Source organism: Strix uralensis, chromosome 3 (assembly GCF_047716275.1).
Source record: "Strix uralensis isolate ZFMK-TIS-50842 chromosome 3, bStrUra1, whole genome shotgun sequence".
Classification (NCBI taxonomy): Eukaryota; Metazoa; Chordata; class Aves; order Strigiformes; family Strigidae; genus Strix; species Strix uralensis.
This window is the reverse complement of record NC_133974.1, coordinates 127,884,010-127,906,472: the sequence shown is the minus strand read 5'-3', so window position 1 is coordinate 127,906,472 and position 22,463 is coordinate 127,884,010. Positions and strand designations below refer to the sequence as shown.

At 40.3% G+C, this 22,463-nt stretch overlaps 1 long non-coding RNA gene across 2 annotated transcripts in view; it reads left to right on the top strand.

Moving 5' to 3' along the window:
* The first annotated feature begins 2,492 nt into the window (after positions 1 to 2,492).
* The window catches only part of LOC141941516 (uncharacterized), a 38,201-nt gene continuing 18,230 nt past the window's right edge, over positions 2,493 to 22,463 (top strand). For both annotated transcript variants that reach the window (XR_012628362.1, XR_012628363.1), the window contains exons 1-2: positions 2,493 to 2,616; positions 3,446 to 3,590. This is a non-coding gene — a long non-coding RNA (uncharacterized LOC141941516). The remainder of the gene's footprint in view (positions 2,617 to 3,445; positions 3,591 to 22,463) is intronic.

Sequence of the window (22,463 nt, the reverse complement as noted above, 5' to 3'; positions counted from 1 at the left end):
CTGCTAGCACTACCTAATGTCTATGATTGCAGCCATGTAATGGAGAGAAAACTCCCTTCTTTTGTTTCCCCTCCCCCATCTCTTTGTATTGTCTCCATGACTATGCCAAGACTGTGGAAAGCCTGAGTAAGATGAGCCCTGCATATATATATATGCAAGAGTTTAATCTGACTGGAAAAAAAGCCATGCAGGAATAGCTAAGTATAAATCTAGAGAGACAACTGTTGCCAGTAAAAATCACATATGACTGGGATAATGCTGGAAAGCAGCTTGCTTTTTAGGTATTGATTGAGGATGTATATCTGGGACCATAACATTAGATGGAGCCCTCTTTCTGGGCAGTTATTTCAGTTACAGTCCATTAAAGGAGTTTCTAGTTGTATTATTTAAACTCTCAGGTCAGGACTACAATGTGATGTGGGACAAGATGAAGTACTCTCCTGAAGTTCTGTATTAGCTTGGATATGTGCTGCTCAGTGCAATGCGGTGCTCCTTTAGAAATCCCCTTAGCCTAGCTTTAGTTCTGGTATATTTACATGACAGTAATAACATCTTGAATACTTAAACCAGTCTACTACCAAACTGCCAACTATGCTGACGTAGCTGTTCCATTTTCTGAAGTCCCATGACCTGTGGTTTCACTTCGGTGTTGGTGGGGGGTGTTGAGGTGAGTTGTTAGTATCTGGAGTCCTTCACCAGGAAGAACAGGATTTTCTTGTAGATGGTTGTTTCTTCCTTACCCTAGGATATACTTGTTACCCTTCCTAGGGTAAGGAAGGGTTCCTTTTTATCTGTTTGCAACACAGTTGTACACCTTTGCTTTTTCTTCATTGTTCTGCAGCTCCACGTTACATTCAAATTTACTATATGTGGCCATTTTGCTTATATTAGATACTCTTTCTCTGTTGCCTTTGTTACCCCTAAACCAAGTTTTTTCCTGGTTCATTCTGCATTTCTTCAACTGATCACTGGTGAGTGTGTGGAGTTCCCAGTGCCAAGCCTGTGCCTCATGTCTTAACCCATGCCTGTACATCTATACTGCATCCTGTGTCTACATTTCCCCAGGCCTCTGATGTCAAATCAGGTTGCATTTCTCTACCACATTATGTTAGTCATAGAACCATGGTGGTACCATACAAAGATAAAAGTAAAACGCATTAGCCATAGACACCTAGTCAATTAGAAAAATTCCTGTTACAGCTAAATGAAGCTAAAACTGAGTTGCAGGCAGGCCAAGTTCAGATAGAACAAACCTGATTAAGTCTATTCTGAGGCCCTGCAAACTCAGTATGGAGCTTATGGGCTGTTACTAGCAATGGCAATACCATATTGCAGGGCTGGTTGGTTACATACTCCATCGTGAATATATTCTGTAATAACTGTCTGTGCTTAACTAGGACAATTGCTCAAATACTATTTTGAGTAAGACTTGTTCCTACAAATGAAAACAGCTATGGGAGGATAACTTTTAGTATTTCCACAGTGATTCTATAACCTAGTAGTTTAAATATGTAAAACATCAATTTCCACTGCAGTGTCATTGTTGATGATTACTCATCTGATCACCATGGGTTCCTGAGAGAAATAATTCATCAAAGAAATTAAAGCAGTTTATATAAAGCACTTGACAATTTTTTTATCCAGTATGTGAAGTGTGAGGATTTGCAGGCAGCCAACAGTGGAAGGTGGTATGTGTAGGTGCAGCAGTGTACAGCTGGGCATGTGGCTTGGGAATTTTGTGCTCTCGTACCAGCCTTCATTTGCTGCCAGGTCGCTCCTGAAAAGACATCTGCAGTGAAAAAGGGGAGCAATATTTTAATTATTCTCCTGCTTGGCCCATTGATATAGTGGAAAGCCAGGAGTGTTGATTTGAAAGTATAATGTTACCTAGTCACAGCAACTGATGAATCCTACCCTTATGGAACTGGTGTTTAAGTCTTAAAAATACATTAGAAAAGGGGTAAGAGATATTTCAGTGGAACATTACTGTCAACCTTAAGACAGGCGCCTTTCAGTTTCTTCTTCTGATTTTCTGCTCCCCGCCCCCCCCCCCCCCCCCCCCGTACCCCATTTCTCCTGTGCTTTCTGTAAAAGTGAAGAAAACTTCCAAATAATCCTTTCCAAAAGCAGGCTAGGAAAGGTTTACAGGACTATCTCTCTTGGCCATAGCTAGTAATGTTTTTTCCTAGGACTGCTTCTCTTTCTACTGACTGCTGCTGCATGTTGTTGAAAAGAACACTCCAGAAGCAGGCTTCTGTCTATAAATGTCCAAAGCAAATACTTCTAGATCAATTTCTCTTGAGAAACATTAGAGTTTCCTCCATAAGCAATATCTAATATATAAGATTATAGGAGGGGAAATATGGGGGTGTAGTGTTCAAAAGTTAGACTTTCTTCAAACTTGGAGTTCCTGAAATATCTTTTCTTACAGACTGGTCTACCTGCTGAAACAATGACTGCTATAGCTACTCTGAAAGTAGAAAGTCTCTTGATCAGGCTGTTTAAGAAACATACCAAAAGGAAAAGGAGGACCCAGCCTGTTGAGAAGAAGAGAAAAACACCACCCCAAACACCACCATTAAAACCGACTACTGCCTTGCTATACTGTCTTCATGGGTAATGACTGGTATTAATTTGGTTTGCCTGGAGCCAAAGTAGCAAACTTGGGGGAAAGATTTTCCCCATGTTCAGCAGTTAATTGGGTGTCTCCTACCAGAAAGATGTGCTTTTATCTACTCTTTTTTACCATGTTTAAGCTATATGAGAACAGTGCCTAAGCAAATCCTTGATGCCCACATAACGTTAGCTGATCTGAAGAACAGCTTTGAAGTATAGAGTTGACCTGGATTTTGGGGCCTACTACATGGAAAACTCTGAAGAAGTTACTTTCTTTGTTTGGAGTTAGTTCTACAGCTGAAAGTATATAACAATAAAATCTGGCAGTATCTTAGGTATCTGTTCCCTGCAGCACTTTGTAAGCAAGGAAGCCTCTGTTATGTTGAGATGCTACTTTCACTGACCTAAGGTGTGAAAATTAGGATATCCTGTTGAAGGAGATATTTTTCAACTTACCCAAATTGCGTGTGGAGCCTGAAATTGCCACTTGTGATCCTCTGAGAGATCTTAAATGGTAAAGGCTGTGTTATAGACCATTCTGATCAAGCTTTAGCTTCTTTGTAAACCTGTTTTCTGCAGCTAGTTCTGCAACAGCCAGGAAAAAGTGTCAGGAAAAAGTGAGGTTACGGTTCTGTCTCACTGTCACAGCATCCTAAACTTGTGGAAACTCTCCCAAAGGATCCCACGTGGTGTGGCTAAGCCTTTTTTGGAACAGCATGTAGGTCTTTACCTATAGGTCTCTTACTGTGGTTTCTGAAGGCAATTTCATGCTGCTTTTCTATTGATTAGTAACACAAAATGACACTTTGAATTTTTCTCTTTCTCTCAGGCTGGGGTGTATTCATGTGATCAGGAAAACATAGCAACGTCTGCAATATGAGTAATTAGGAAGATTTCTTTTGTTTTGGCTTACTGCAGCCAAAGACTAAATCTACTAGTTTATCCTTCCTCTACTTATCCCACTGCTACCCCAGGTAAGTGCAAACATCCTGGTATTCCTGTTAGAGGAATGGAACAGGTAAGTATCATACACTGGAATGAATATTTTTATATAACTTTTTGCCAACTTGGTACCCCCAGTGACTGATTTTGTTTAGAAATAGTAATGTCTGACACTCCAGGTAATATTTCAAAACCTTTCACAGAACTTTTGAAACATTGGGAAGGGGGGAATGTTAAGAATCTGCCATTTTAGCTGTGAAAATGTTCAGTATTGAACGTCAAAGTTATGTAAGTGCATTGACGGAACATTATTCGTAATAAATGCCCTTAAGAGGGCGCTTATTCACCACTGCATTTGTTTTGAACATCATCTGTTATAATAATGCGATTTAAAAATAATTTGCTACTGCACTAGGTTAGCATTTGACTGCAATATGTTTGGGCCAGTTATGGTTACTGACATCAATAGATACTAAGTATACAACAATATTACATTAAGGAGGCTTAATTTGTATAATAGTTCTGTCAGTTTACAGGAGTGCAATTTCCACCCAAAACAGCAGGTGCAAAGCAGTTCCACGCTTCTTAAAAGAAATAGCTTTCCCTTACACAACTGGATTCTGGTTTGATTTGGGGTTTTCTTTGGCTCTGCTTTTGCTTTTCTGTGACAACCATCAGCTGTAATAAACTTCCATGCTTCATCCTCTGCAGTCATCTTCCTTTGAATAAACAATCATGTAACTAGGGGTGTAGTAGAAGACTGAAGGATACAGAACAGCTCTGGTAACAAAATTGGGCTATAAAATGCCTCTTTTTAAGACAGCCGCTGAGAAATTACATTCTATTTTCTTCGAAATGATCTTTCTGATAAGAATTTCTGCCATAAAGTGCTTATTTGTAATGATCATGGCAGCTGGATGGATGTGCCAATGGTGTCATCTGACCATTTTCTGCCATGTTTCCAGTGCTGTCATTTTCAGTTTGGCTAAATTAGCTAAGGTACCTTTTCATCCATCTTGATGCTATTCCCATAGGGGACAGCTGCCAGCGGTAACTTGGGGAAGTTTCTCTTGGCAGAGAACAGCCCACTGCCTACAGGCAATGCTGACCACTTTTATATTATCTCTTACTCCTCTAACATAGCATGAAGCAGCACTGCACAGGTGGGACATGTGACAGGTCTCCCTACACTGGTTTGCTTATGTATGAATACGGCTCCACCTTCATAGCCCCTCTCATCTTTGCAGCTTCTGTAGCTGTCTCTTGAGAGTGTGCAACACCTGAAGAGACAAGAATATGATGCATGTCCTGTGTTTAGAAAGACAGGACCGGCAGTGTGTATTAAGGCAAAGCTCTAGGGAATTAATCTCTGCTTTAGCCGTGTCACTTATAAATTAATGCTTGTTCACAAATAAAATGGGATTTGCCAAAAGATCTCCATTAGCCCAGACCTAGATCTTGGCATCACAGTTTGCTTCTTTCTGTATAGAACGCTGGAAAATGAAAGTGGTTGGTATAAACTTGGCATCACTATAATTGGGTTATGCCATATAGCACTAGCAGTAATTTCGAAGTAAATACATATGCAACTTTTCTATCACAGAAGTGAACTCAAAGTTTACTTACGGCATTGTCTGTTTGGAATGGAAGGAGAGCTGATTCCCACACCCCTACCCCATCGCCCTCCTTTCGAATTTGGCATTTTTATGTGGACTTGAAAGGTTGCTGAACTGGAGACAGATAAACTGTATCACCAGAGCTGAGCTCTTCCATGCCAGTTGAAGAGCTGACCTTCTGCTTCAATTTTAAAGCCTTCATTTTCCATCCATAATTAATTCCTTTCATCTGAATCTGAAGGAGACGGAACATGTCTCAGTGGTTTGTGCATAAACATTAAGACTGCGTATAGGCTGCAGACTAAATAACAGAATAATCACCTTGCAGATTCAATTCTGTAGCAACACAGGATCTTATGGTGATAGATACCTAAACTTCACGTGGTGAATTTAAAAGAGCCTCACTAGTTATCTGTTCAAAACATGCTGAATGTGTGTGCTCTCAAAGCTTTGTGGTCATACAGTTGTACAAGTAAAGGCAATTACTTTAAGTTACTTCCAGGCAGCAATGGAAGTTGATTTTTTTAATACTCCTACATAAGAGAAATTTAGTCTGTATGTTTGTTTCTCTCTCACAGATGTCTGTGTGGCATTCTTCAGCTGAAACCAGCTAATTTATTCCAGTGGTGTATAGGGGGATCTGGCTTTTTAATAGCTTTCCGTATCTTGTTAGCCTTTGTTTAACAGTCATCTAGACAGAGACCAGTGATATTAAGCAGCACATATCTCCAGGATAACATTTAAATTTTATATCACTAGACAGGATATAGCTTCTGATATTGGAATAATAAAATAATCTTTTTGGAGATTATGAAATATTGCTTTGTACCTGTATCACCAGGTAAAACTGAGTCTCATGAAATAAGCACAAGCTCTTGTGCCTGAGGTTGAGGAATACATTTAATTACTTTTCTGTAGGTGTGTAGGACTGCTGTGCCTTCTCTAGGCCTTGACCAGCTTATTGAATACATTTGTAACAAAGCTGAGAGCAATTCCTTTTTTCTTTCCGTAAAATACAAAATTATCATTTTAATATATGAAACAAACTCATATCTATTCTGACTTGGTAAAGGGGAACTCTTAGGGGCTTACAAGCTTATGGAAGTGCTTTGACTTCTCTGTTTTTCAGAAGATGTAGTTCTAGAGGTTTTGGCACAAAGCAACTCTGCATCCCTTGTCTTTTGTATTTTGTTGCTAGTGCTGGGGAGATCTTGGGTCTTCAGGCATTCTGGGTGTTGTTGTCCTAAGTCCTTACAGGTGCCAATGGGTGGAACTAGTGTAATAGATACTTGGTGAACAATAGTGACAAAGCTGCTCTCTTCCTGCTACTAAGAAAAAAAGTCAGTTTAGGAAACCAGAGGTTTTCTTAATGCACTGAGGTGACACCACTTATTTAACATCTGAGAAATCCCTTCACTGGCTAAGTGACTGCGCTAGAGACCTAGGTGAACATTTAAAGCTATTGCCTATGTGCCATAGCAGGCATGCAAAAACAAAAAGAGCTGTTTCAATGGGTGGCAGTGAAGGCACTTGCCCTGACACCTTCTCAGTTTAGTACTTTTTTTTGGCTATGTTTTAACTGTTCACATTGAAATTTCTTCTGTTGCTTTCAGTGGAGTTTTTGGGGGACTATTTCAGCCAAAAAGATCACAAGTAGAATCCCTTCTAAAAGGAGAATAGGCTGGCTGAAATGGTCCAGGCAGAGATGCTCCTGAAGAAGGCTGCCATAATTACCACTAGCAAACATGAACTCCCACCACAAATGTACTGCTAGAGTATCTTCTAAGTGTTTTGGCTGCTTTTGTTTTTAAAATGCAAACCCGACATCTTCTTAGGCAGGCTGACTTAAACCAATATCTGAACCTGACTTTCTAGATCTCATGTTGTCTTGCACGAGAGCTACTTCACTTGTACAAGAGATCATTTGCAAAACTCCGGAGTAATACATGTTTCAGCTTATGCAAATTTTGCCTTTGAAGACTGTTTATGGTGAAGAGTTTAGCAATACAGAGCATAAATAAATAATGTAATGATACTAATAATGGAGTTGCTCAGACATTGATTACAGCTTCATTAAGTGAGATTACTCACTGTGATCTCTGCACTACAAATTAGGTTTTGATAATTTGACCTATTCTCTATTTTACTTTAGTGAATTAGAAAAATAAATTGCCAGGACAGAACACTTAGAAAAGAAAAATATTTTTCTAACATTTTATAAAATGTTTGTTTAAAATTATAAAAATTACCCTCATGTCTCTGTTTATTCAGGGTAGGCAGGCTCATCTAAAATATTTTCAAAGGTAATATTTTTATATTAAAAGCTTTGGGAGTCTTTATTTTCTTTTACTTTTAATTCCCTAGTCATAAGAAATCTCTTCCAATCAGTGGTTTGGTTTTTTGTGGTTTGGTTTTGGTTTTGTTTTTTTTTTTTTTACAAAGTACATAACAAATAATGTCTTGATGCAATAAATTTCTTGCCAATTTTTCTTCTATATGTGTCACGGAGTTGCAACCCAGTCTGGTAATCAGCTCTGAAATTTTTTCTGAGGAACTCTATGCTTATAGAGATCCGTTTGCACACAGAATCAGAGATGCCAGATCTCTTGTATCAGCAAATGCAGAAGTGGAATTTGGCGGCCTGTGTGATAAATTAACCTCAGAGTGAATGAAGGGCTTTTGCTTTAAACAAAAACCAAAACTTGAGCAACATATTTCCAGTTTGTGGTTTGCAGTATAATCCAGAAATGTGACCAGAAAGTCAGCATTAGTTAAACAATTCAGTTTATACTGCCATGGGTGGAATGAAGGCTGTGTCCACCTTCGATGAGATTTTGCACTCAGGTAATACAAAGGAATGAGTTACAAGCATTATGCTTTGATGTTATGGTAACTGGATCAGTACTCCACAGGGCTCAGTTTTCTAAAAGATATATCTCTTATTACAAATGATGGAGCTAATTTTCAGAGTGCCTCTGAGAACTGCACTGGGGTGATGCATTTGTTTTCTTTGGTGGCTTTTTTTTTCCTGTGATCCAAATGTTAATTTGTGTAGTTCAGCTCCTCAAGGGCTTCATCTGAATAGGGTATTTTGACATTAGTCTGAAAGGTTTATTGTAATCATCTTTACAATGAATTAAAACATGTTGATTAATATGGTTACCATTAACTCTGAGGAGTGCTTAAAATGGATCTTGATTCATGGTTTGATTCATGGGAGGCTATTGTGCAATTTAGAACTTAATATAATTCTCTCAAGTTGGCATCCTAATTTTTAGGCTGTTCTGTATCTCATACTAGCTAGTATCCTCTCCCTATCCTCCTTTCCCCATAAATAAGGAAATATTTGGGATCAGTCCAGCAAAGATTTACACAGGATTCTCCTCCTTCCAAATAGAATGCACATTTCTTAATATTTAAACATGAACTAGATTCCTAGTCTATTACTGTACAGACAAAACTATAAATCTTCAATTATATAACTGACTAAATTATACTCATATGACATTTGAAAGCTATAGGAAGAAAATGTGGCACAGGGTAGGATCCTGAATCTCAATTGTCCATTCCTCACAGACTCAGTTATTAAATACATGGCCTTGAATAACTTGTAGAAATTTAACTTAGTTTTTGTATGCTTAGCTCAACTTGTTTTAACATAGCTGTCTGATGTTGTTTTTCCAGAGAGCAGTCAGAAAAGCCATCCTGTCTCAGTGAGAGTAGATTCACAGTGTCAGTCAAATGTCCCCACTCTGAGCTGGTCTTTATTTATAGTATTCTATCTGCTTTTTCCATTGTATCAGCCCGCAGTGTGTCAGCTGGGTATCAAACTGCTGAATTAATAGAAAAACTGTAGTAAAAAGTACTAGCACAAAAGTGATAAACACCTCCACACAAATTACCCTCAGCACTAATCACTTAGGCTTTGTGAGAAACAGCACACTGAACAGTTTCTGAAATAACCTTACTCTGCCTTCAGCTTTTTAAAAATAGCCCCCAAAACATGCATAAACATCAGATGCTGTGAAACAGACCTCCCCTGCTAACTGTTTGTAGCTGTAATTAACACAGATTTACAGTTAGGGAATTTGAATGCCGGATAGTATTATATGTATTGTTTATAAATGTGTGTTGTCAGATGTATATTGGTAAACCTTTTTTCTTATAGTATCAGTGTTTCTCCTTTTACATCTGCTATGACAGAAGTGGAAGTTTTCATTACGACTTTTAGATTCACTACAACAGAATGAGCCATAAGGTTTCAAGGGGAGATACGTAATTTTTAACAGTAGCTGGTGTTGTGCCTGCTTACAAACACCAGAGTTGGAGCTCTTTTTGTCTCAGATGATGGGGAATCCTTTAGCAAATTCATTTATCTTTTTCAAAGATGCAATCCACTGAACATGCAGAGCAGCAGCCTTTATTCCTCTTCCCTATTGTACAGAAGTATATATTTCACAAGAAGGCAGAGAGACTGTCTTGACATGTCTGTAAGCATGTGGAAGAGGCTTATGCACAGTGTCTAAAGGATGAATGAAGGATGCTTGAGTCTTCCTGCCTTGGGCCAGTTATGAGTGGTGTCCCTCAGGGCTTGGTTTTGGGGCCACTTCTCTTTAATATCTTTATTGATGATCTAGATGAGGGGATCGAATGCACCATCAGTAAGTTTGCAGACGACACCAAGTTGGGTGGGAGTGTTGATCTGCTCGAGGGTAGGGAGGCTCTGCAGAGAGACCTGGACAGGCTGGAGCGATGGGCTGAGGCCAACTGTATGAGCTTCACTAAGGCCAAATGCCGGGTGCTGCACTTGGGCCACAACAACCCCCAGCAGCGCTACAGGCTTGGGGAGGAGTGGCTGGAGAGCTGCCAGTCAGAGAGGGACCTGGGGGTGTTGATTGACAGCCGGCTGAACATGAGCCAGCAGTGTGCCCAGGTGGCCAAGAAGGCCAATGGCATCCTGGCTTGCATCAGAAATGGCGTGGCCAGCAGGGACAGGGAAGGGATCTTACCCCTGTACTCGGCACTGGTGAGGCCGCACCTCGATGACTGGGTTCAGTTTTGGGCCCCTCACTACAAAAAGGCCATTGAATGACTCGAGCGTGTCCAGAGAAGGGCAACGGAGCTGGTGCAGTGTCTGGAGCACAGGTCTGATGTGGAGCGGCTGAGGGAACTAGGGGGGTTTAGTCTGGAGAAGAGGAGGCTGAGGGGAGACCTCATTGCCCTCTACAGCTGCCTGAAAGGAGGTTGCAGAGAGCTGGGGATGAGTCTCTTTACCTCTTGTCCTATCACTTGTTACTTGGTTAATGGCCTCAAATTGTGCCAGGGAAGGTTTAGACTGGATATTAGGAAGCATTTCTTTACAGAATGGGTAGTTAGGCGTTGGAATGGGCTGCCCAGGGAGGTGATGGAGTCCCCATCCCTGGAGGTGTTTAAGAGTAAAGTTGACTTAGCACTTAGAGATATGCTGTAGTTGGGAACTGTCAGTGTTAGGTCAATGGTTGAACTGGATGATCTTCTAGGTCTTTTCCAACCTAGACAATTCTGTGATTCTGTGATTGGTGACCAGGCAAAGCTGACTTTCCGTGTTATACCAGTGACAGTGACTTTGCTTCTAGAGAATATCTGAGCCAGCAGCATGGTACCAAGAGCAATGGAGTCTGCAGTGTCTCCAATCCCAACACTGGTGATCTGTCACCATAGGGATGTTTATGGTTCCTTTTATCTGTCCTGCAGGTTACAGGTGGGTTTTTTTGTTTGGCCCCACAGGTTACACTTGGGCTTTGCCCAAGTTTTGAGCTTTTCCTTGCAAGAAACAATTTGAAATTCTTATACTGTTTCTTGTCTCAAGAGCTTGATCTTGAAATCAAGCACCAAGTATTGCAAGATATAGAGTGAAAACCCCAAAGCTGGCAGTGGCAAGTGAGTAGCTTTTATATGTTCTTTTTGTATTTTGATCAGCTTCATGTTAACCATAACATCTCTGTCTCCCAGAATCCCTAACTTACGTAAATACATTTTTTGCACCCTTTTAACCCAAGTTCATACTTTACTCAGGACCATTTTTTTCCTTCTAAGTTTTCTAGCCTTGTACTCTATGCAATGTTGTGGCTAGATGTACATTCATACATTTTGGTATGTAGTAGGATTTTCCAGCTCCCTTAACCTATGTACCATGACAAATCTGGCCCTTGTGCCCGAGTTTCTTCAGTGTTGCAAAATTCAGATCTGATCAGCTAATGGGTAGTTTCATGCACCCAGTCATGCAGAAGACTTTTGGTTATTGAAGTCAAGCCAAACTAGCATGGAATGCATAATTTAACAGCTTTTGGGAGTTTGTTGCATCAGTCTGCAATGCACTGTCTGGTCTCACCTTGCTGTCCCAAGAGCTAAGACCTTTTCCTCTCTTATTCTCTATCTGAAGTAATGACTGAGGGTTGCAAGCCGAACCCAAATGTGCTATTCTGAGTGGTACTGCAGGAGCCGTGGGTGTGCAAGGTACCCAAAACTCCCGTAACACTGTATAATTGTTGCTCATTTCTTTGCTGTCATTCAGAGGCTGTCAGTCTCTTGCAATGCTGACGTACATGCCCTGGGAGCAAGTGTCATGCTGCTCCAGCCCTTTCCCTTGTGCCTTGTCACCAAACAGCCAGCCCAGTAAAGGCTTTTGATCACTGTCACTTTGGCTTGGGTTTAGAGGTTGAAAGCCTCTGCTCTCTACTGATTTATTTGTGTAATAGCAGCAGGGAGGAAATAAGGACTCACTTTTCCACTTGCCCTTCTCACAGTTTCTTGCAGCTCCGCAGGAGTTTGTGGGATGGGGACTCCATGTTCTCAGCCCTGCTCCTCCCAGGAGTGGTGTTGCAGTGAACGCTGTTCTCGCACTGTCCCTGCTACAACCAGCCGCAGTAGCAGTGGGTCCCTGACACGCTCAGCAAACAATGTCTTTGACCATTCAAAGCTGATGTAAAGGCCTATCAAGAGGAAACCATTTTGCAGCATTGTGTTGTGATTTTTATTGGTCCAGCAAAACCATAGGACTCCATCTTTGGAAGCCACCTAGTCGTGTGTTTACCTATTTGTCTCTGTACTGACACAGCCGACCCCCAGAACATTTATCAAAGGCAGGAGACGGCCCCTGTAACAACTAAACTAGACAAAAGTAGCGCTGTTCTCTGCTATCATCTGAAAAATCCATACAGGGAGAATAAGCTACTAATCCAGATGCCATGCATCTGCCAGAACCAGAGCTCAAACATAAATTTATTATTTTTTGACCTCCAGGCTAATGTCTACTAAAAGCTATACTCTCTTTTTAGGTTATATAAAGGATTGCACGAACCCACCTACATTCTTTCTAGCCTGCATTATTGAGAGGTGATGAATTAATAGGAGTATCCCTACAAAACCATTTATTCTGGTTAAGGTTTTAAATTGAAATATTACTCAGGTAATATCTCAATTTAATGAGTAAAATATAGATTTTTATTTTTTTTAACTTGGTTTCTACAAGTGGCTGCACCAGCCCCCAACATTTTAAGAGGCAGCCTGTACTGGGCTGTCACAAAACAGGACTTCCATCTAAGAACTGAAATGATGCTCATGTTTTGCTTACAAGCTAATCAGAACTGCAGCAGAAAATGTTTAAAAATGGCATTTATTATGACGTTTTGCTAAACAGCAGATGTGGTTTTGCTCAAGCATGTAAATGTCAAGGAGCAGAGCACCTAGCAACCAGTTTGCAAGATATTTTCAGCATGCAAAGAAGGTTTGTGGAGCCTGTTGGCAGACGTACTCTCCTTAGTGCTCAGTAGCTGTCCCAGCTGCAGCCTCGGGTAGATAGGCTGTCTTCCTCACCTTTTTTTAACTGACAATCCACCTAAGGAGATAATATTGCACCGTGATAGGTGTGCTCCAACTGGATGTTTTCTAGCTAGCCCCGGTTTCTGAAACCAGTCCAGAAACCTCTCGTGCAGGGAGGGTGGTGGGCTAACAACCTTTCAATATTAAATCCTTTATATCATAAGGCGAGAGGAGGCCTGATGGTCATCCAGACCATTCTTTTCTCCAAAGGCAGGATTTGTGTCACCTCTGAGAAGAGTTTCTTTCAAAAAACTTCCTGTGATGGAGATCCTGCAGTCAGAAGAATCACTGTCCTTATTGGTAGGGAGATATTTGGTTCTCCCTTTCTTCATAACTAACCTGAATTTTCCGTTGTGTAGACTTAAGCCTAATCATTCTGTCTTCTACTGAACATGGGTGTGGAGAACACGTAGGATTGCAAGAGCTATTCTTGTGGTCCAGAGCAAAGGTCTAACACCGCAGTCTGCCTCCAACAGCAGTCACAGCAAGATGCCTGAGGAGTACAAACGGGATAAGCATGTGTGTGTGATACTGTCATCTTACAAAAGCATGGCCAGATCTGTTTTGTCTCACAGGATTTTCTGAGCCTGTTGTGGTTTCTCTACTTAGTAACTTGCAGTGGATTGCTCTTCCAAGTTCTCCATTTGATTCTTTCTCTTCTTGTGACAGTTTTGGTTTTTTAAATGCTTTTACATCTCATCCTTTTTCAGATGATTCCTCTTTAGACTGAACATTCATTTCATCTTCTCTCATAGGTCATGTCTTCTAGTCTTCTGATCGTTTTCTAATTGATCTATGCCTTTCTTCCAGCATAGTTTCTTACACTGGCCATATTACATCAGCCAAGCCTTCACCCATGCTGAAGATGTACCTTCTTTATGTCTCATACCTTACTGATCTCATTAACGTGCTGTGTTTTCTGGGAAGCATGTCCTGTTACAGATAGCATAATCAGGATTTTTGGCTGTGATTTAAACAGGATCTGTGACTTAAACAGGATCTGTGACTTGTTTTTCAAGATGCTTCCGTTCTCATTGAACTAAATGGGACACGAAGGCACTTGCTCTTCAGATGTCTATGTTTGAAATCTGTAACCATGGAGAATATTTATACATCTCCCTCTGCATCTGAGACCCATTCTCATTCTCACTGAAGTTATTGTTAGCAAGCCCTGACAATGCTTGCAGTAGTCTTAACTTATGCTGAAAATGACCTTTTCTTTTGGACTAGACAACAGGCTTTTCTTAGCCACAATTTCCAGCCTGTCCCTGCAAGTTTGGAAGGGATGCTTTTCTCTTCCTTCTGTAAAAAGAAGAGTTTGTGCTTCCCCACCCTGCTGTCAACTAAGTGGTGTGTTCTATGCAAGTGGCATGTCCAACACCTGAACGTCACTATATGACAGTACCTTACAATGCATTTAGTATTGTAGCTAAAATAGGAGAAGGTAATCTAATAAAACCCACCTCCACATTTTGATATATTTTCTTGTGGAGGACATTCTGTGAGTCTCCAGATGAGTGAATGATTGTACACATAACAATACTTAGAAGTCTAACTCTTGCTTCGTTGCCTAAGCTTCCATTGAGAAAAAATCTGTTAGATGTAATGGATAGAGCCTTGAAAGTATCTTTTAGATATGCTACAATCATATGAGGGCTACTGCTGGAAATCATACTTGCCCATGGACACTGGCCAAATAAAGATTTAAAGGGAAAATTCAAATGACTGCAACATTCAAAGAAGGGTAAGTCTAGCTAAGTCCAAGGGAGCCAAATACGTGTGGGGACTGTTTCCCTTTCTCCAAAGGAGTTCTGCTGTTCTCTGCAGGAGTATTGAGAAGCAACATACAAAAGTCTATGGCTTTCAGTGGTGCAATGATGGGAAGGATGGAGTGACATAGACAATAGACAACAGAAAATGGGCTCAATTCTGCGTGTTGTGGTGTGCTCTTTGTCACTGAGACTATGTGAGATGTGAATGAGTCAATAGGATTACTGTGATCTGTGAGTGTTGTTCAGGACTGGGAGACTGTTCAGAATCTCAAAGGACAGGTATGTCACTGAATATCTGTGTGACTGAGAAAGCTTTGCCTGAGAGGAATGCAGTGAGGTGAAAGCAGTGGGAGCCAGGAGTCCTTATTCTAAGTGGCTGCATAATTCACTGGTTTGTTGCCTGTACTGCTTTCTGAACAGCTGGCTGGTTTAAGGTGATATATTTGTTTAGAGCTGTGTACAGATTGTCCAGTCATATGTAACTCAGAGGGATTTTTTTAAAGAAGGATTACATTTACAGAAGAAAAAAAAAAAATGCTGCTTCCTTCTCAACACCCTCTCTCCCCCTGCCCAGATGAAATCAGCAGTCAGGAAACTCTGACTTGGTACCAGTTAGAAAATATCGGCATTGTTCTGAATGCTGACAAAATCTTGCTTCTCAGCAAGCTGCAGCGTTTTCCTTCCCTGTTACAAATCAGTTGGTAGGAAGGAGGGTAACAGATCTGACAATTTTGGAGTCCTGGTCCTCTGCAAGTACTCTATCCTGGCTCTTACAGCCATCCCACCAGCTGAGAGTCTGTCCCAGACATTATCACAGCTCCTTTCAATCCAAATCTTATTAGCTTTCATTTGCAGAGAGGTTGCCCTGACATGGCAAAGATCATGAGCTGTATTTTTCAGATGCTGTTACTGCATAGCAGCTGAGTTGGCCAATGCATCTTTAATTTCCTTTTGGCATCCAGCCCAAGGGAACATGCAATGAGCAATTTCCTCAAACATAGTATCAGTAGGAAATTCATCTTGTTCTGAGCCAGCTACGTGATCTAAGCAGGGGACAGTATGATTTTCGGCTTTGATACTCTGAAGCAGAAATTGGAATATAAAATCATCCTCAGTATTTGGATGCCTGTACTTTCCCAGGGGGCATTTCAAGTGATACAACTGATTCCTTACCCTGACATTTTCTTAGAATTTCCTTATATCGTAGCTATCAGTGGGCTGTTTACAGAGTATTGTATAGTCTACCAAACCTGTGCAAATATTTTATTTCATGGTAAGGAGAGAGAGTTTAGAAACCGAAACACAACCAGGCAGGATGGTGTTATATTTTTGAGTGTTTAGAATCAGCTCCTCCAGTATGAATTGACCTCCTTAGTTTCTAATCCTGATCTCTATAAAACCACACCTATTTTCAGAACATTTACTTTGCCTGTCACTAAATTTTAGTGTTTTTATCTGATTCTTATCTTTACCTCTCTTTATCTTCCCAGTTCCTAGACTGTTCGCGTATCTCAGATTTCAAAACAACTCCTGACCCTCGATTCTCTCCACTGATCTTTTTCTAAGTGGTGGAAAGCTGCATATGCAGTACTTGCAGTGCCTTGGATAGATTTTCAGGATTTCTCCTGAGCTAAAGAATTTTGTAGAACCTCCCACTCCACCTGCATAACTGTTTCATAGTTCCCATGGAATTTTTTTCTCTGATACCTGTTACTTGTTGTATTGCCACACTCTGAGTTCAAACATAGGGCTTGCTTTACTGTAAGGAATTTGCAGTAGTTGTTATTTCTTTCCTTTGAGGTTGGATCTTTGGGGCTGTGACTTGCTGTCCAGGTGAATTCTTGAACCCATTATGTCAGGGACAGGAATGCAGGTCATAATGATAAAACTTTGCTGGTTTCATCTGATTTCTGTTCTCATGACTGACAGGTGCTCTGTACATCAGTATTCAGTCCCTCTCAGCTGGAGTATTTTGACTGTCCATAATACAGAGTGTTTGGGATACAGAGGTTTCAGTGTAAATTACTTGCCTCCTTCACCTCCTCTCTTTCTTTTTTTCTCCCCTGGTGGGTTCCCCTCTGTAGGGAGTTTTCTGCTCCTTTGACATTGCTTGGGCACCCACGTAGATTTAGGTTAGGATAAGTTTCACTGTCTTTGCTTGCTTTGCACACTTTGTTTTTCTTGATAATTAACCTGGATCATTAAAGTGTCCCTCCATTATGATTGCCTCTGCTCTACTTTTATCATACATTATTTCAGATGGGTGTCTTCAGTTCCTGTTTTTCAAAACATTTTTCTGAAGTCTTGTTTGGCTTCCCAAGGTATCTGACATTTGTGGTTACACAGTGATTATAAGTGCGTGTGGATGTTGTAGCCTGTCCTCCTTTTCCTCTGATTTCTGAGTTCATCAACTTTAGCTACATTTGATGGAAATAGTGGAGGAGCTGGACCTCTTCAAAGAACATGTCAATGCATTTCCCGCAGAAAGGGAAACTGGCTCATGGCAGATATCTTTGTTCCTTCTTGACCTTGATTCAGGAACACAGGTCATGCTTGCCTATGTAGTGTTTATTATCTTTTACCCTGCATTATTTTACTTTCTGGGAATGCATTAATGTTGATTTCTTGAAGGAGACACTGTTAGAGTACTCCTCGATGCTTCCTTCATCTTTGCTCGTAAATGGCTGCTTTACAGATCCTTCTCTATTTGCCAGTGGGTTACACACTTTGAAGATGTTCACCAAGCCCACTTGTGCAAAGCCTTCACAGAGAGGAAAGTGATCTTAGAATTATTCTTTAGTAACCTTTAATCTGAATTCAATGTGATTTATTGCCACCATGCTAGAATGAATCCCTGACGAATGGAGGGATGGATGAGCACTAGCTTGATGATCAGTCTATTCAGCTTCACCTGACCTCTACCAGGTATTTCAGATATATTCTGATGCAAAACTGCATATTCATAAATATCTTTTTAATTTCAGGCTAGCAGCAATTGACTCGGTGTTTTTTATTCCAGAAGTTGTAAATGCAAACTTTTTCGTTTAGGGAAGTCTTAGTCCTCTGCTGAATTAAATTGGGTTTTTTGAGTAATTTTATGATGACTTGTAAAATGAAGTTTCATCAAGCCATATATAAATATATTTGTACTTGTAGCAACTGTAAATGTGTTGTCTTAATTTTTCAGCAATTAATTTCTACTTAAAGAAGGTATGTTTTACTTTTCCTCCTTCTTCCTTTGAAGCAGTTGATTTGATTCTTCCATATTTACTTTATGTTCTGTGTACATTTCCCAATCCAGAGCAAAACCACATCTTTTTCATACCTCTCTCTCAAATTTTTGCAAGATTATAATTATACTTCATGATTGTCTCTGAATGTAGCATATGTTTTTTGAGAAGCTATGTCTAAGTTAACCCAGAACTCAAGGTGGGGCAGGCAACTAACTTATATTAATTCCCTTTCTCCCATCGTAATAGTTTGAGGTTTTATATTTTGCTTTACACTTTCCTCTCCACCTACTATCAAGCCAATTTTATCTGAGCAGTTCGGCTGCCCTTGCTTTGCTTTGTTCTCATTATTTTGGAAATGGTGCCAGCTATTTTAGTTGTTAATGATTTTGCCTCTTCAAAAGAGAGCATGATCTCAGTAAGCATGCAGACAGGGCTCCTCTACATCTAGGATATGGTAGCTACTGACAATAAATGGCAGACAGGGTGAAAATAAACACAAAAAAAATCCAGCCCCTCTCTTTGGTTATTAGGGTATTTCTTTACTGCCCCTCCCTGGCAGTGTTCAAGGCCAGGTTGGACGGGGCTTTGAGCAACCTGGGCTAGTGGAAGGTGTCCCTGCCCGTGGCAGGGGGGTTGGAGCTAGATGAGCTTTAAGGTCCCTTCCAACCCAAACCATTCTATGATGATTTCAGTAGTTATGGCACCTCTTCAGGACAAGGGAAAGCCTACTTCCCAGCAGGACCCTAATCACAAGCCATGGGGGAATGGGGAGCATTAAGGGGTTTTGTGCTGCTGACAGTTTCCTTTAAATTCAGCTACTATTTTACGTACAAATATAGAGAGTGGGAAGCATTCTGGTATGTACAAATTCTCTGAAGATTGGAGTAATTGTGTTTGTTTCTGCTCTTGCAACAGTCAGTTGTGAGGAAAATTTGTCAGTTTGCTTGATTCCTAAGCAGGAATATCACACTGCACATAATGTTTTTACAGAACTTTCTTGTCAAGGGCAGCACATAGTTCTTCCATGGCTTCTGCTATAATGTCATGCTAGATAGAGCATATGCCTTCTTTTTTCTCTCAGAATTTCTGGAGTTTGACTTGGACCAGGACAAAAATACCAGAAAATATAAGTACCACAAAAATCGTTCAGGAAGCAGAAAAGATGAGGCTTGGTAAGCTTTTGGTTCTTTTTCCAGTAGCCCAAACTTGGACACTTAGTGTTCAGTCTTTTGACATTTGAGGTTTGCACATCTGCTTGAGCTTGCCAGTCATCTTCAAATGTTTTCACATCATACTATATGACGAAGATGTTGTTTAAAGAACATTTTGTAAAATGCTATTGGAAAATGATAGGATTCCATTAAGTCACTGATCAGAATGAAATTGATGACTAATGTTTAAACTTTGTTACAAAATTAACTCTAAGCTCCAGGCAATAATTTCTCATTTTGAATACTATACAGAACTCTGTTAATTTGTAGCCCTCAGTGCTGGACCAGTGTTGATTCAAGATCAAAGCTGCCCAACACGAGCTAGCTGGAAACTTACCACCCTGGTATGTATCTGTGGGACAGGGTGAGTGATCATATCGTCATAGCTTTTAACTCAAATTTTTAGTGAAATTGTTGAGGTTAGGAGAAATGGAGAGAGGATGCCTCTTTCAACACATCACTGAGCCAAAGCCTACCTGGGTGAGGTTTGGTGCTTTTCACTTAAATGTATGCAAAGCAATTATTAGCACTCTCAATTATTTACATCCATTTGTTGCTGTGTGCACTTAAGGCAGAGGAGGTACATGAGAAGGTGGGAAGAACAGACAGCTCCTACGTATATATATTGCAAACAATGTTAGTGATGGTGTCTGTGCCTTTCACCTCTTAGTTTATTATGGTAGCAGCAAGAAAACAAGAGACATCTGCTTTCTCTGATTCAGAAATATCCATATCACCCACCAACTGAGAGAAACTAGAAGAAAAATAAAAGTGGAAGTGAGGTCTTGCAGTCTTCAACTCCCAAAATGTAATAGCAGCAGTGACACTGAGGGATGCCTGGTAGACCAAGCAGTGGTCTCTTAATTTCAAAGAAACTCAAACTAGTCCATGCTCTTTTCTCTTTTGGATGGTGCAGTGTAGTCCTTCTGGAGGTTGTAGTCCTTCCTTCACCTTCCCAGTCAAGTCAGCCTGGAAACTGAGCCAAAGCTAAGCCTGCCACAGGAGATGTAAGCATTGAGGGATTTCCTTATGGCATTACTGTGAATTTAAGTTTTCAAAATAGGGAAAGTTGAAATCTGATGATATTAAATGTTCTTATCCACAATATACATGCTGTAATGCATTTCATCAATCATCTATATGATGAAAAGTGTAAATAAAACAGTCGCCCTACACCACCTCTGTCTATGTGGGTTTGCTTAATTCACCACAGCGTGTTTCATCTCTTCAGGAATACAGCAATACTCACTACGGGAGTAAATGATATTTCTTATAAACCTCATGTGTTGTGACTTCTACTTAGGCATCTTCCCAAGTTTTATTATTTTTTTTCCTTCCCTCCTCATTGGTGTACAATTTGCACTGATTTTTTTTTTATACCACTGTAATTTCACTTACTAAATTTTAATGTCCTGCAGTCACTTCTTGAAAGAAGCCATTTGGCTTTTTAGCAAGGCCTTGTGTTGTATATTGATACTGCTCTTGTTTACTGGATTCTGTTTGGCAGAATTATGGTCAACAAGCTTTCCTCATCCTCTCTCTTGCTGAGTTGAGAACTGTTGCAGAAAAGCTTGAGCTCTGAGGGGTGGTCATCTTTCTCCTCCCTGGAGCACAGGCATGAGGTGGTCTCCATACACTCTTCGGAATATTTACCTTATTCATCCAGCTTGTGTTAAACCCAGCTAATATTTGCCTTGAATGTCATTAGTTGTATTACTGCTTTTTATATTATTTGCCTTCTCTTCTTGATATTTGCCCATGCATTTTTTCAGCATTTTTTTTCATAGTCTGTGCTTTTTCTGCTATTCCCCTGTGGCTGTTTCTTATTTGCTTGTTTGCTGAATCAGAATAAGCCTGTCTGACTCAAGGAGAAGGTCTGTGCTATATGCACAGCTGCAGAAGAAACAGGCCATTCTTTTGTTACTGTACTTTTCCTAGCAAAAAGTGAGCTTTGAAAAAAAAAAAAAAAAACCCAAACAAAAAAAACCAAAACCAACCCAACTTCTCTTGAATCTGAATTTTGTTTGAAAAGTCAAATCAAGTGCCAAAAAAGTCAAACTCAGTTATTAAACTGGATTGTTGGCACACTTTATGGGCAAAGCTTTGCTTTTCTGGGATATAAAGTATTATCCATGTAAGATTGCTGTGGGGATTGGTTCCTCACCACGTGGGGCACTTTCTGTAGGTGAATGGACAGGACACTTTGTACTTTCGAGAAAGGTTTGAAATGTTCTGTATTCTGTCTAACTGGGTGATAAGGGCATGGGACTGTATTTCGTAATGTGAGGTGGACTCTTTAACAGCTGCAGAGCTGTTGATATGTGCTTCCAGGGGTGCCTGTTCTGACATTTCCAAGAATAGTGACCTAAACCAATCTCCCATTCAAGTCTGAGTTGGATCCTGAGCTGGTGAAAATAGGTACATGTCAATGGAGACATCACTACCTGACCTGAGGATCTCGATTCAGGCTTTTTGTCAATGTTTTGTATTGAAGCAGAGTTATAAGACACGTTAAACCCATGGTCTCTCATGTTGGTGCTGAAGATGGGCGATACTGCAGCACACAGCCTAATTCAAAAGCAGTTTGAATGAGTTTTTCCCCTTTTGTGATTTGATGGCACTTTCAGAAGTGCAGCACAAGAAATGCGACATCATAAGGAAAGACTGTTCCTACGAGTGTAGTTCCTTAACTGCAATTAAGATAGCTGGCAAAAGGCAGATCTCAAAGGACTGCTAAACAGCATGTAGCTCTTCTGGGAGGTAAATGGAAAGAAGCTCACCCATTTCCTGGTGAAAGCTTTGGGTCTGCTGCTTCAGTGCAAACCTTGCAGCATTTCTGCACTGCATATGAACTTATGATAGGCATTTTCCTTCATATGCCCCATCTTTGTGTTTAATTTTGTTTTTCATTAGATCAGGAAAGACTGTTATGAAGGATGGGATAACTTAAATGACCATGTTTTCTTGTGATTTCACCATAAAATAGCTATATATTTTCAGTGCAAACATCACAATAGTTAGTACAGTTTTATTGAATTCCAGTTCACATTCTCTGTTCAGACTTTGGAAAACAAAACTGGAATTATTTTTGAGTTCTTACTGCCTTTAACATAGAAAAAGAACTATGTTTGCTATTGTTATTCTGGATGTCCAGAAGTTGATCCAGTCTAGTAAATAGTCTCAACCAGTAGCTACTTGGGGAAAAACTCAGGA